Source organism: Phyllobates terribilis, unplaced genomic scaffold (genome assembly GCF_046119375.1).
Source record: "Phyllobates terribilis strain yellow unplaced genomic scaffold, ASM4611937v1 Scaffold_69__1_contigs__length_7402412, whole genome shotgun sequence".
Lineage (NCBI taxonomy): Eukaryota > Metazoa > Chordata > Amphibia > Anura > Dendrobatidae > Phyllobates > Phyllobates terribilis.
The window spans coordinates 4,548,216-4,562,274 of NW_027362829.1; positions in this window are offsets into that span (position 1 = coordinate 4,548,216).

The following is a 14,059-nucleotide window of genomic DNA, read 5'->3' on the forward strand; positions in this document are numbered from 1 at the left end:
GTCGGCATGGCAAGATGGGACTCCGCTGTCTGACGTGGAAAGGCTCTACCAGCTGTTGGAAGAGGTGGCCCGATATAGCAGAGACGCAGTGCTGGATACTACTTCGGTTCTGTCCAGGGCTCAAGCCTCGGCCGTCACAGTCAGGAGAGCACTGTGGCTCAAACAGTGGACTGGTTTGCTTACTCTGGCGCACAAGGGCGGTCAGCTTTTTGGTCGGACCTCACGGAGCTGATTGCTAAGGCCAAGGATGTGGCTTTGCCACAGCGGAAAGCAGCAGCTTCTACGTCTGACAGGTCAAGTGCCGGTAGTGGTCGTCGGTCCTTTCGACCCAGGGGACGATTCGATCAGCCCTCTTGGAGATCGGGTCGTCCCTCGTCTTCCGGTAAGAAGTCCACCCAGAAATCCCGTACTCCCTGGAAACAGCATTTCCGTCGGGACAAAAGGGAGGTTGACAAAAAGCCCGCTAAGGCGGACTGACGCCAGGATCCCTCTCGAGGGCTCTCGGGTGGGAGGTCGGCTGCTACAATTCCGGTCGGTTTGGGCGTCCCACGTATCGGACGCCTTGGTGACGCAGGTTGTGTCAGCGGGCTATTTCATAGAGTTTCACTCTCTACCCCCGGACAGGTTTCGTCAGTCTCGCATCCCGTCCGTGCCCAAGCTGGCTGCCGCTCTGCTGCGGGAGGTTGACTCTCTTCTGCAGCAGGGTGTAGTGGTTCCGGTTCTGCCGGAGGACTGGGGAAGGGGGTTTTAACTCCAACCTTTTTGTGGTCCCCAAAAAAGGAGGACAAGTTTCGTCCCATTCTGGACCTCAAGGATTTGAATCTTCATGTCTGAATCCGGAAATTCCGTATGGAGTCTCTTCGCTCCGTCGTGGTGGCCTTGTCGCAGTACAATTTTTTGGTGTCGATCGACATCTGCGACGCCTATTTGCATGACCCTGTCGGCAGGGCTCACCAGCGCTTCCTGCGTTTCACCGTAGGGCAGGCCCATTACCAATTTGTGGCCCTACCATTCGGGTTGGTCTCGGCGCCCAGGGTTTTTACAAAGGTTCTGGCGCCGCTCATGGCGCTCCTTCGAAAGCAAGGAGTTACGATTCTCCCCTACCTGGACGACCTGTTAATTGTGGCGCCCACAGCAGAGGAGGCAGTGACAGCTCGCAATCTCTCCCTTCAGCACCTGGAGGACTTCGGGTGGCTGGTCAATTGGAAGAAGTCGTCATTGGAGCCGTCGCAGTCAATCCTGTTCTTGGGGATGCATTTCGACACCGTACGGGCAGTGGTGTCCCTCCCTCCGGACAAACAAGCGAACCTTCGTCACCACGTCCAGGCTATGAGGTCGGTGAGGGCGATGTCCCTTCGGAAGTGCATGCGCCTTCTGGGTCTGATGGTGGTGGCAATGGAAGCGGTGCCGTTTGCACAATTTCATTCCCGGGATCTCCAAGATCTTATTCTGACCCGTTGGGACCGATCGCCGACTTCGCTGGATCGCTGTGTCGTCATCTCCCGCAGGGTGCGAGAGTCTCTTGGATGGTGGTTACGTCTGGAGGCTCTATCCCTGGGGAAATCCCTTCTTCTCCCACGGTTGTCGGTGATTACCACCGATGCCAGCCTGACTGGCTGGGGGGGGGGTTGGGAACGACCTCTGGGTTCAGGGGGTCTGGTCGTCAGAGGAGTCGTCTCTGCCAATCAACATTCTGGAGTTGAGAGCAATATTTCTCTGCCTCCGACATTGGATGGTCCCTTTAAGCGGTCTGCCGGTCCGGATTCAGACGGACAATGCAAGCTGTCGCGTATATCAACCATCAGGGCGGGACGAGGAGTTCCAGACTCATGATGGAGGTCTCTCGGATCCTGGTTTGGGCCGAGTCCAGGGTTCCAGTCATCTCCACGTTTCACATCCCGGGTGTGCTGAATATCTCGGCGGACTTCCTCAGTCGCGAGCGGGTAGATCCCGGAGAATGGAGTCTTCATCCGGAGGTTTTTGCTCTGCTGTGCTCCCGTTGGGGGACTCCCCAAGTGGACTTGATGGCATCCAGGCTGAACGCCAGGATTCCGACATTCATGTCCAGGTACAGGGACCCGGAGGCTGTGGCGGTAGATGCTCTAGTGGCCCTGTGGGACCAGTTTGAGCTGATCTATGTGTTTCCGCCGGTATCCTTACTTCCGCTGGTGATCAGGCAGATCAATCTCGAACGAGTATCGGTCATTTTGGTGGCGCCGGATTGGCCGCGGAGGGTGTGGTATTCAACGCTGGTGTCTCTTCTCGCGGCGCCTCCGTTTCCACTGCCTCTTCGCCCGGACCTGTTAACCCAAGGGCCCATTCGTCATCCGGACCTGAAGTCACTTCGTTTGACGGCGTGGCTCTTGAGACCGAAATCTTGACCCGTCGTGGGTTTTCGGCCGAGGTCATTGCCACCTTGCGGGCGGCCAGAGGTCCAGCTACGACTAGGATTTATCACAGAACTTGGGAGGCCTTCTATTCATGGTGTTCTGGATCGTCAAGGAACCCGAGGGTTTTTTCCATTCCCAACTTCTTGGCCTTTCTGCAATATGGTCTGGTCAAGTGTCTAGCAGTTAGTACCTTGCGGGGTCAGGTCTCTGCACTATCCGGGCTTTTTCGGAAGGCTATTGCCTCACGAAGGGATGTGCGTTCATTTTTTCGCGGGGTTGCACGTCAGTTTCCGCCTCGGAGGGCGGTTGTGGCTCCTTGGCGGCTCAATTTAGTTTTGGAGGCTCTTCAGCATGGGCCGTTTGAGCCTATGGATTCAGCTACGCTTTACTTGCTTTCTTGGAAGGTGGCCTTCCTGGTGGCGGTCACCTCTTTAAGAAGGGTTTCGGAGTTGGCGGCACTGTCTTGCTCGCCCCCTTTTCTGGAATTCCACCCGGATCGTGTGGCGCTTCGTACCCGTGGAGATTTTTTACCTAAAGTGGTGTCGCGTTTTCCATCTCAATCAGGACATTGTGTTGCCTTCTCTCTGTCCGAAACTAAAGAGTCCGAAGAAGCGTGCCTTGCACTCGTTGGATTTGGTGCAGGCATTGAAGTTCTATCTTTCAATCACGCAAGGGTTTCGAAAATCGGATTCTCTGTTTGTGATTCCTGCTGGTCGTCGCCGTGGTCAGCGGGCTTCCAAGGACACTATAGCTCGGTGGATATGTTCGGCTATCCTGGAGGTGTAGCGGCTCAAGGGCGAGCCTTGTCCCGTTAAGGTTCAAGCTCATTCCACAAGAGCTGTTGGTTCGTCGTGGGCTTTTCGTCAGGGGGCTTCGGCAGCGCAGCTCTGCCAGGCGGCTACCTGGTGCTCCGTTCACACATTTACTAAATTTTATAAAGTGGACGTGAGTGCTTCCGCCAATGCGGCCTTGGGACGCAGGGTCCTGCAGGCGGCGGTGGTTTAGGTTATCTCTTTATTTTTTGTTCGGCGCTTGTTGCGCACTTGCCTAAGTTGTTGGGGTGTTGGCGATTCTGCCACTGTTTCCCACCCTTGAGTTCTGGACTGCTTTGGGACGTCCCACTAGTAATGGATCTGTGTCTCCCTTCCTTCCCTTCTGCTGCTGAAAGACGGATTTTGGTAAGACCTTACCTGTAAAATCCTTTTCAGCGAAGGAAGGAAGGGAGACACAGCACCCTCCCATGGCAGAAGTGTATTATGGTTTTTCTAGATGCGGCGCGACTCCCTCCTGATGGCGGTCATCTGGTCTGGGGTTGGCGCACTAGGGCTCTGTTCCAGCATTGCCAGCTCATCGCAGTTGTCAGGTCCAGTAAGTAGTGCCTGGGACTGTGTGTTTTCATGCTGTTATATACATAACCTGTTCTCTCACATTTCTGAATTTTCAGAAGGGGTTGTGTTGTTCCCCTGGTGTTGTCTGCTCTTCCTTAGCTTGTGTACGGACTGGAGAACATGGGAGTAGGAGGAGCCTAAGCTGGAGGGGCCGGTTGTCACTTTTTCTAAATCTGAGGTGAACTATCCTGTGGGGCTCCGCCTACCCACTCGTAATGGATCTATGTCTCCCTTCCTTCCTTCGCTGAAAAGGATTTTACAGGTAAGGTCTTACCAAAATCCGTCTTTTTCTCGTTTTACCCTATAGCCTATTTACACTCCACTTCTCAGCAGCTCTCGTTTATAATCTTTCAGTGTAAATGCATATTAAGCCTCAGCATTGGCTTACCCTGCCTGTTCTGTAGAGATTCTCAGCAGCCATCTTATTATCATCACAGACAGGATTAAAATAAAAGGTAACATCTTGTCATATAGATAATACAGGATCCACCATTCACAAAAGCTGATGGTCTCAGCTGACCTTCTCCCCCCTCTCTGCTCAATGACCTCTGCACAGGTCAGAGAGCATGCCTATAACCCAGTGAACATCCACAGTCTAAAGTGGTCCATATATCCACTGTAAGGCTTATCAGCTCAGGTAATATTGCCGCCTGATCATTTACAGAGAATACAATTAGAAAAATCTTGACAATCAGAAATTAAAAACCTATTGATAAAAAAGAATATAAATGTCTGGTTTTAATAATTACAGAAATTTCTAGCTGATATATTCCTTAACATGATCAACACTATTATAAGACGTAGATAGTACTCGGACCTCACAAGTGACCGCGGTCAGATAGTATTTAATCTAAATCACAATTAGTCAGGAAGCAGGAAACCACTAGAATAAAATTCCACAAGTACAACAAGCGTGATTGTATATTATCATTAGGCCATATTTAGTAGCTTTACCCAGAATTCTATAATAAAGGCTCAGTGGTCAATGTTCTCGTGTATAAAACATTCACATAACATAAAAATAAGTAACAATGCATAACACTGACGTGGTAAATCTAAAGCTTCCTCCTAAAAGGAAAACCCCACGCGGGGAGAGGACCACATCTGAAGACTCGACAATGACACATTATGATGGAATGATCATCTCGGAGCTTCTCCTGCTGAGCCTTCACCTCTTTCCAGGACATCGAGGAAAAAAAGAAAATACCTGACTATTCAAGGAACCATTCCTGAATAATTCTTAGTATTCTGGGATATTTGGCTGCATCCGTTCTTTATGGAAATAAGGATCTACAAAAGCCAAACTGTTGTAAAATGCAGCAAATGTTCTATTGTGTGGTATACTGGGATCTACGGGGGCTTCAAACTCTGGGGTGACCATTATAAAGCAGCACAGAGCCCATTGTATAAACTCTACTGGTAAAATATCTAACTGAAGGCCCACCATACATATTAGACTAATGTTGACCTATCCCACCGATATTGACAGATTCAGCTGAAACTCAAATGTGTATGGGGGCCCAGACAACTGATTGTTGGGGAAGTTAAAGGGGTATTCCTATCTCCAAGATCCTATCCCAATATGTAGTAGGTGTAATAATAATATTAGCAAATACCTCCAATTAGAAATGTAGTATAGCCCTTCTGATTAGCAATGTTGCTTACCCCATGTGCAAGGCATTGCAGTAGCTTAGGCATCCATGGTTACGACCACACATAGTTACGCTTAGTGGTCGTAACAATGAATACCTAAGCTACTGCAATGCCCTGCACATGGGGTAAGTGACATAGCTAATCAGAAGAACTATCCTACATTTATAATTGTAGGTATTTGCTAATATTATTACACCTACTACATATTGGGATAGGATTTTGGAGATGAGAATACCTCTAAAGTGTCCGACATGTCAGATTTTGAACTATTGATCCTTCTGTTTCCCTGGAGATAACTTATCACCAAAGATGTAGGACTGCGGTTCTCTTATAGAGAACACAGAGACACTCGGCTGAAGTACTCTTGTGTATGGGACAACGCTTTACTGTTGGAATTGCTGTGGCATATCAGAGGAGACTGACTATGAGCATCACTATCACGGTGAAAATATTTAGGATTTTTAAAGTCCTAATTTTAGGAGGTCCAAGTCCTAAAAAAATATTATTAACCAGGAACAATGTATTATTTAGAAAAAGACTCATCCATCGCCTGATTGGATTGTTTATAGTCATCTCATCTGCCCATGTAAACAGGACGTGCTGCCGACAATAAGCAACCATCTTGGTACACTTTGTATCGGCCCTTTTGAAAAGGCTTTATATGAGCACCGGTGGACTTGTTAGTGGGGCTGTGGCCTGACGCTGATGATTGGCCACACTATCTATCAGTATTCGGTCAGTATTTTTTCTCAGGAGTGGGAGCCAAAACCAGGTGAGGAACAATCAGAGAAACGGTCTAATAGAAACAAGTCACCAATTCTGCATTTATCACCCACTCCTGGTTTTGGCTCCCACTCCTGAGAAAAAATACTGACCGAATACTGATAGTGGGGCCGTGGCCTCAGTCCACAAGTCCACAGTGCATGACCGTGCTCATTCATGTGTATTTGTACATGTGAGATCTGAAATGAACGTGAACGACTGTGACCTGTTTGGTGAGATAAAGGTTACTGACGCACTTGATCTAAACTTAGTCCCGCAGTCCGGCTTCACCCATTTTTTTCCTACAGATCATATTACCTGAACTTATCATGTGTCTTCCCAGGCTGTAAACAGAGAGGAGGCAGTACATTGTAAAGACGAGGCCTACACCGTCCAAAGCCCAAACCCGAGAAGCCAACAACTAATCTGTCCGGTGTACAAATACATTCCACCCCTCTGTTATCCTGATCAGACAAGGAGCTCACATGGCTCATTAAAGTTCTCTTAAAGTGATCTACACCTCCGACATTAAATGTGACGATACGTTTCTAATGTCTAGACGGAGTGAGCCGTCTTTCTTTTTGACGAAGAAGAAGCCTGCTCCCGCCGGGGAGGTAGATTTCCGGATAAATCCCCGGGCCAGATTCTCCTCAATATATTCAGACATGGACCGGGTCTCAGCAGCGGACAAAGGGTAAATACGCCCACGGGGAGGAGTAGCGCCGGGTATCAGGTCGATTGGGCAATCGTATGGTCTATGAGGGGGTAATGTCTCTGCTTCTCTTTTATTAAAGACATCCGCATAAGACCAATAGGGAACCTGTAGGCCGGGTAGATTGGCTGGGGTAGGAGAAGGACGGGCAGGAAGAACGGGAACTAAACAAGTCTTATGGCAGTCCTCTCCCCAGCGAAGGACTTCTCCGGTCTGCCAATCAAGCACGGGTGCATGTTTCTGGAGCCAAAGTAGGCCTTGCAAGAGGGCGTGAGAGAGTCCAGGCAGAACATTGAAGAAGATGCTCTCAGAGTGCAGCATTCCCACCTGCAGAGCTATGGATTCGGTGATGAGTTGAATGGGATGCGGTAAGAGACCCCCATCCACGGAGGCGACAGATAAGGGTACAGCCAGGGGTTTGGTGGGAATGTGGTATTTCTCTACCAGGGATAGAGAAATGAGATTTCCGGCAGCTCCAGAGACAAGTTGAGCTAGTTCACAGAAACTGTTCTCCCCGCAGATGATAGAGACCGACAGCATCAGAGATGGAGAGGGTTTACTCTTGTCTAGGACGACCTCTCTGAGCGATCCTAGACACAGGCGTTTCCCGACCTCTCCAGGCAGGAACGGATCCGGTGCTCCTTACTGCCACAGTAGAAGCAGCTCCCCTCAGCACGGCGTAATTCTTGACGGGTTTTGACCATCTTGGTCTGGTCGACCTGCATAGGCTCGGGTGAGTGCGCCTGAGGAGTAATGGAGGAACGGAGGAAGTGACGGGTTTCTGACAGGTAGGGGCAAGGCGTGGAAACCTCCTCTCACGGGTGAACTCTTTGGTGCGCTCCTGGAACCGGATGTCAATCCGGGTGGCGTGTGTTATTAAGTCGTCGAGAGTGGTAGGAATGTCCCGACCGGCGAGTTCATCTTTAATACGGCCGGACAGACCCTCCCAGAAGACGGACACCAGGGCGTCATTATCCCAGGCAAGCTCCGAAGCAAGGGTACGGAACCGTATGGCATATTGGCCCACGGTGAGACTTCCTTGACTGAGGCGTAGCAGAGATGAGGCGGATGAGGTCTTCCGTTCTGGTTCGTCGAAGACTTTCCGGAAAGCCGTGAGAAAGGCTGGCACTTTGGACACCAGGGAATCTCCTCTTTCCCATAGAGGATTTAGCCAAGCCAGCGCCTCCCCCATGAGATGGGACATGATGAAGGCTACTTTGGCTCGGTCGGTGGAAAACTGGTGTGCCAAAAGTTCGAAGTGCAGAGTGCACTGGTTAGTGAAGCCCCGTGCCTGACCTCCGCCAAAACGAGGCGGGGCGGAGAGCGGGGACCGGGAAGGGATGCTATGGTATTGATGGGCAGCGGCGGTGCCGGGGTAGTAAGTGTGCGAGTGGAAGCAGCTCCCGATGAGACAGTCAGTGTGTCCAGGCGAGAGTTAACACTACACAGGTGACTCAGGATGGACTCCTGTTGGGACCTCTGACGGGAAAGTTCATGACATAGGTCCGAGAGCTTGGGTGCCACCGGGTTCCATGGCCCGAGCAAACTGTAACGGGTCTGGGAGGTGGAACCTCTGAGCTACTATACAAAGGGCAGTCCTTGTAAGGAAGCGAGTGGCTCCAAGGGAAGGCGGGTAGGTAGACACTGGAAGTGACAAGGACAGTCTCAGGGTAGAAGGGCAGGGCGGTCACAGCAAGTGACGGGGACAGTCTCTTGACAGGCGGGTGGTCACGGCAAGTGACGGACAGTCTCTTGACAGGCGGGTGGTCACGGCAAGTGACAACAGGGTAAGAGTCTCTGGGCAGGCAGGGGGTCACGGCAAGTGACGGCAGAGCCTCCAGGTAGGCTAGCAGGCAGGTAGCAGGTGAGCGCTCCCAGTTGAGCGAGTAAGAGTCTCTGGACAGGCAGGTGGTCACAGCAAGTGACGGATAAGCCTCCAGGTAGGCTAGCAGGCAGGTAGCAGGTGAGCGCTCCCAGGTGAGCGAGTAAGAGTCTCTGGACAGGCAGGTGGTCACAGCAAGTGACTGCTAAGCCTCCAGGTAGGCTAGCAGGCAGGTAGCAGGAGAGCGCTCCCAGGTGAGCGGGTGAGAGTCTCTGGACAGGCAGGTGGTCACAGCAAGTGACGGCTAAGCCTCCAGGTAGGCTAGCAGGCGGGTAGCAGGTGAGCGCTCCCAGGTGAGCGCTCCCAGGTGAGCGGGTAAGAGTCTCTGGACAGGCAGGCAGGTATCTGGCAGGTAGTTCCTGGTCCGCAGGCGGACTGATCCATAGACAGACTGTCAGGTGCTGGTAGGCAGACTGTCGGACCACAGGATTGCAAGCAGGTAGACAGAAATCAGGCAGATATCAGGCAGGTATCAGTCAACGGGACCTGAGGGCTGAAGCAGAGTTGAAAGGCTTTGCAACAACAGAGCTCGGGCACCTCCATTTTGGAGGAGGTGCCTTATATATGGTGAGGTCCTCCGGCCATTGGCCGGGGACTCCTTAGGACTGCGCGCGCGGCCCCTTTAAGAGAGAGGGAGCGCGCGCCCTAAGCACATTGACCAGGAAGCAGCGTGCGCTGCCAGCAGAGCGGGAGGAAGACGCCGGGCACGGAGCGGAGAGGTGAGGGGAACGGCGTCCCTGCCTAGCAGGAGGCAGGGACGCCGACGCTACAGTCGTCACGTGATTGTAGCAGCCGTCACGTGATTGTGGCAGCCGTCATGTGATTGTGGCAGCCGTCACGTGATTGTGGCAGCCGTCACGTGCTGGTATAACACGCTGCAATTAGAAATGGAAATCAGCACAGGAGTCACAATATAAAGTCAGTGCTGGTAGTAACACAAGAATCCAACAAGCCGAGCGTCCACACGTCGTCCAACAGCCCAACATGGATGATGAGAAGCTGCGGGACGTCACATAATCCGCGATATTCAGGCAGAGAACACAAACCGCAATGTGCTGCCATCGACATCTTCATCAGCTCAGGAGGAGGCGACTGTGTAAGAACATCACCGTTTTGTTTTCCCCCCTGAATATCGTGGATTATTAGATGACTGATGTTCTGCTACTTTTTCTTTTTGAAGTTGTCTACACACATAATGGCTGCAGAGGACTGAGAGAAAGTCCACAGGGAACAAAACAGAAGTGGGGAACAGAAGGGGAGACGAGGGCTGAGCCACTTACACAGACAGAAAGCTGAGGAGGACATGTTATTACTCCAGGATCTGCTCCATTCATTCCCTATGTGGCATCCAAGCGCTGAGCTCGGCTTTTTCCAGAGCCCCATAGAGAATGAATGGAGCTGCAGTTGTTCCCTGACTTTCCGTTCCTTCCCGATCAGACGATGGTTCGCAGTGGTCAGACCCCACGATCAGTAAGTGATCAATGAGCCTGTGGATAAGTGATAACTAAAGTTGACAAATCCCCAGGCCCGGATGGGATACACCCGCGAGTACTGCAGGAATTAAGTAACGTCATAGATAGACCATTATTTTTAATCTTTAAAGATTCCATAATAACAGAGTCTGTACCACAGGACTGGCGTATAGCAAATGTGGAACCAATATTCAAAAAGGGGACAAAAACCGAACTTGGAAATTATAGGCCGGTAAGCTTAACCTCTACTGTGGGTAAAATCCTGGAGGGTTTCCTAAGAGATGCTATAATAGAGTATCTGAAGAAGAATAACCTCATGACCCAATATCAACATGGGTTTACAAGGGACCGTTCCTGTAAGACTAATCTGAACAGTTTTTATGAGGAGGCAAGTTCTGGACTGGACCAAGGAAATGCAGTGAATGTTGTGTATATGGACTTTTCAAAAGCTTTTGATACGGTTCCACACAAAAGGTTGATACATAAAATGAGAACAATGGGGATAGGGGAAAATATATGTATGTGGGTTAAGAATTGGTTCAGTGATAGGAAACAAAGGGTGGTTATTAATGGAAAACACTCAGACTGGGTCTCATTTAACAGTGGGGTACCACAGGGGTCAGTATTGGGCCCCCTTCTTTTTAACATATTTATTAATGACCTTGTAGGGGGCATACAGAGTAATATTTCAATATTTGCAGATGACACTAAACTCTGCAGGGTAATCAATACAGAGGAGGACAATTTTATATTACAGGAGGATCTATGTAAACTAGAAGCTTGGGCTGATAAATGGCAAATGAGCTTTAATGGGGATAAATGTAAGGTAATGCACTTGGGCAGAGGAAATAAAATGTATAATTATATGCTTAATTGTAAAACACTGGATAAATCTGTCACTGAAAAAGATCTGGGTGTATTGGTGGACGACAAGCTCATGTTTAGTGGCCAGTGTCTGGCAGCTGCTGCAAAGGCAAATAAAATAATGGGATGCGTTAAAAGAGGCATAGATGCTCATGAGGAGAAGATAATTTTACCTCTACAGTCATGGCCAAAAGTTTTGATAATGACACCAAAATTATATTTTCCCATGATCTGCTGGCCTCTGGTTTTTATTAGTGTTTGTCTGATGTTTATATCACATACAGAAATATAATTGCAATCATATTATGAGTACCAATAGGTTATATTGACAGTTAGAATGAGTTAATGCAGCAAGTCAATATTTGCAGTGTTGCTCCTTCTTCTTCAAGACCTCTGTAATTCTCCCTGGCATGCTCTCAATCAACTTTTGGACCAAATCCTGACTGATAGCAGTCCATTCTTGCATAATCAATGCTTGCATTTTGCCAGAATTTGTTGGTTTTTGTTTGTCCACCCGTCTCTTGATGATTGACCACAAGTTCTCAATGGGATTAAGATCTGGGGAGTTTCCAGGCCATGGACCCAAAATCTCTATGTTTTGTTCCATGAGCCATTTAGTTATCACCTTTGCTTTATGGCAAGGTGCTCCATCATGCTGGAAAAGGCATTGTTGGGCGCCAAACTGCTCTTGGACGGTTGGGAGAAGTTGCTCTTGGAGGACATTCTGGTACCATTCTTTAATCATGGCTGTGTTTTTAGGCAAGACTGTGAGTGAGCCGATTCCCTTGGCTGAGAAGCAACCCCACAGATGAATGGTTTCAGGATGCTTTACAGTTGGCATGAGACAAGACTGGTGGTAGCGCTCACCTCTTCTTCTCCGAATAAGCTGTTTTCCAGATGTCCCAAACAATCGAAAAGGGGATTCATCAGAGAAAATGACTTTGCTGCAGTCCTCAGCAGTCCACTCCCTGTACCTTTTGCAGAATATCAGTCAGTCCCTGATGTTTTTTCTGGAGAGAAGTGGCTTCTTTGCTGCCCTCCTTGAAACCAGCCCTTGCTCAAAGAGTCTCCGCCTCACAGTGCGTGCAGAAGCACTCACACCAGCCTGCTGCCATTCCTGAGCAAGCTCGGCACTGCTGGTAGTCCGATCCTGCAGCTGAAACAGTTTTAAGATACGGTCCTGGCGCTTGCTGGTCTTTCTTGGGCGCCCTGGAGCCTTTTTGACAACAATGGAAGCACTCTCCTTGAAGTTCTTGATGATGCGATAGATTGTTGACTGAGGTGCAATCTTTGTAGCTGCGATACTCTTCCCTGTTAGGCCATTTTTGTGCAGTGCAATGATGGCTGCACGTGTTTCTTTAGAGATAACCATGGTTAACTGAAGAGAAACAATGATACCAAGAACCAGCCTCCTTTTAAAGTGTCCAGTGATGTTATTCTTACTTAATCATGACTGATTGATCGCCAGCCCTGTCCTCATCAACACCCACACCTGTGTTAATGGATCAATCACTAAAACGATGTTAGCTGCTCCTTTTAAGGCAGGACTGCAATGATGTTGAAATGTGTTTTGGGGGTTAAAGTTCATTTTCTGGGCAAATATTGACTTTGCAAGTACAGTAATTGCTGTTAAGCTGATCACTCTTTGACATTCAGGAGTATATGCAAATTGCCATTACAAAAAATGAAGCAGTAAACTTTGGAAAAATTATTGTTTGTCTCATTCTCAATACTTTTGGCCATGACTGTATACAAGTCATTAGTGCGACCACACTTAGAATACTGTGTACAGTTCTGGTCTCCGGTGTATAAGAAAGACATAGCTGAACTAGAGCGGGTGCAGAGAAGAGCGACCAAGGTTATTAGAGGACTGGGGGGTCTGCAATACCAAGACAGGTTATTACACTTGGGGTTATTTACTGTGGAAAAAAGAAGGCTTAGGGGTGATCTTATTACTATGTACAAGTATATGAGGGGACAGTACAAAGACCTTTCTACTGATCTTTCTACTCTGAGGCCTGAGACGGGGACAAGGGGGCATCTTCTACGTCTGGAGGAAAGAAGGTTTAATCATAATCACAGACGGGGATTCTTTACTGTAAGAGCAGTGAGACTATGGAGATCTCTGCCGCATGATGTTGGAATGAGTGATTCACTGTTAAAATTTAAGAAGGGCATGGATTCCTTTCTTGAAAAGTATAATATTACAGGTTACAAAAACTAGATTCCATGATAGGGCGTTGATCCAGGGAACTAGTCTGATTGTCGTATGGAGTCGGGAAGGAATTTTTTTCCTCAATGTGGAGCTTAGTGTTTGCCACAGGGTTTTTTTTTGCCTTCCTCTGGATCAACATGTTAGGCTATGGGTTGAACTAGATGGACTTAGTCTTTCTTCAACCTTAAAAACTATGTTACTATGTATGTAACTTGTTATCTTCAGACATCCCCTCTAAGCAATGGCGCACGCCAGCAGTGAAGGCGGGAGGAGGCGCTGGGTACAGGGAAGACTTTACCTCTGGGGGCCACATATAGGGCATGTGAGGGGTGGACACTTCCCGTATTCACCATTACTGAGCCCCCGCTCTGTACTGCTCTTATCTGAGTGCAGGAGACACAGCAGTCACTAATCAGCCACTCTCCCACACTTGCAGCCGTCCGAGCTCTGCTGTGCCTGTTAGGGGTGAAGTTCGGGTCCTAAGAGGGAGCGACTATGCAGCCTGCAAAGCAGATCACAGCCCGGGTACCGCGTCTCCGGATAAATCTCCACCTTGTGAGCTGCTTCTTGTGCAGCAGCCCCATGCAAGTCGCTCCGCTCTCCTCAGCCAGCTCCTGCTGAAGACTGAGCTCCTCTGCCCAATCTAGGAGCCCAATAGCCCTGATCACACCAGTGGTAGCCCAGTGCTGCTGGGGGGGGGGGCAGGGCTAGATCCGATTTA